The sequence below is a fragment of the Echinops telfairi genome, unplaced genomic scaffold (assembly GCF_000313985.2).
Source record: "Echinops telfairi isolate 266 unplaced genomic scaffold, ASM31398v2 ScPeMD7_2;HRSCAF=8, whole genome shotgun sequence".
Taxonomy (NCBI): Eukaryota; Metazoa; Chordata; class Mammalia; order Afrosoricida; family Tenrecidae; genus Echinops; species Echinops telfairi.
The window spans coordinates 78,863,072-78,865,089 of NW_022103898.1; positions in this window are offsets into that span (position 1 = coordinate 78,863,072).

Here is a 2,018-nt window from a genome sequence, read left to right on the forward strand (position 1 = left end):
CTGCTAAGGCAGCTGCACCCTGGTGCGACCATCACAAAGCAAGAGACCTGAGAACTAGAAAGGTGAGGCTCACCACCCATTTATCCCTCCACCTTTCAATTAGCCCACATGTGTTTATTGGCCAGGCTGGCACAATTAACTAACTCACCTATATATATCCTAGGTGTAAGTGATCTATGATAGACTGATAAAGGCCATTTTGAATAGAAAGCCATTTGGTTTACTATGGCAGGAATAACACAGTCAAGAGAACTCAAGTAGCATTCACTGTCAAAAAGGACATTTTACAGTCTATCTTGATGTCTTCATTCTGAAATTGACAAAACATGTGATCAGAATGCACTGATAATTATTGTTGTTAGGAATGCAAAAGTTAGAAGCAAGTAGGCAGGAACAGTAGTTGTAAAATATGGTCTTGATGATAGAAATGGAACTAGAGATCTAATGATAGAGTTTTGCAAGACCAATGACTTGTTCATAGAAAAAGCCTTTTTTAAAAACACACATGGACTTCTTCTAATGGAATACACAGAATTCAATTTTACATCTGTGTGAAGAGACAATGGATAAGCACAATATCAGCAGTTAAAATCAGGCCAGAAGCTGATGGTGAAACAGATTATCAATTGTTCATTCGTAAGTTCAGGTTGAAGCTGGGCAAAATTAAAACAAGTCCAAGTAAGCCAAAATATGACCTTGAGTCGATTCCACCTGACTTTCAAGAACATCTCAAGGACAGATGCATCAACACTAATGACAGAGACCTGATCAAAGACAGCATCCACGAAGAAAGTAAGAGATCATTTAAAAGATGGCGTGGTAGTTACATAATCTCATGTCAACTTAATAAATAGAGTGAAGGAGTTGAGTTTAGCCTGTCAATCAGTTCACAGTCTGATAATGCCTCCTGGTGGGAATGACATTTGCATGAGGATTTTGGGAATTACTCTCTTTCTCCATGGAGGTGGGCCACACTCTCTCTTTCTCTGACTTGGTCTCCCTGCTGACAAACCACATTGATGACAGCCAGGCCCCTGGTGATGCTTCCACAGCTATTGGATCCCCAAGACTTTTCACCCACCAGCCTGTGATCTTCCAGCACTCCGCCTCATTGCATGTGCTGTGTGAATCTGAAAAGAAATTTGTAGAATAATGTCAGACATATGGGCTAATCTCGGACATATGGACTTGATCTGGACTTGGCTAGGATGTTTTCTCAATATACATTTGCTCTTTGACTTAAAGCTCTCTCTTACACACATATGAGTGCCTCTGGATTTGTTTCTCTAGTTGAGATAGTTAAGGTCTATTGTGCCAACCTGAGCAATAAACACATGTGGAATTAATGGAAGGGTGGAGATATAAATGGCTTGGTGAGGCTCACCTTTCTGGTTCTCTGGTCTCTTGCTCTCTGATGGTCAGACCAGTGCGTGGCTGCCTTGGCTAGTTCTCTGCCTCAGTTTGCAAGGCTCACTTCCTGCGAGACATCCCTGAGGAGAAGCCGCATGGACCAACCCTGATGCAGCCCTGGGTGCTTGAGGAGCCATATGGAGAGTCCTGTCAGCTCTGAGATGCTTACACCTCCACTGGATTCAAAGAATTTCTACCCAATGGCCTGTGATCATCCTGCATTTGGCATCATTGTGCATGGTTTGTGATTTTGAGGAGGACTTTGTAGATCAGTGTCGGACATATGCGTTAATGCCGGACTTATGGGCATGGACTGGACTGGGTTGGGATACTTTCTTAATGTATACTTATCCTTTATATAAAACTCTCTCTTAAATATATATGACTTTCTGTGGACTTGTTTCTCCAATCTACCCAGACTAACACACTAGTCAATCCAGTCTAACACGATGGAAAAGTAAGGGAAGATCAAAGTGGATGTCAAAATAGTCTCATAAACTTACTCTTAATCATAGCGTAGTTAAGATATATAGAAGAAATGACAATGTGAAAGTTTCAAAAGGCAGCACAAGAAGACAAAGTAAACTGTTATGAAATATACAAAGTTG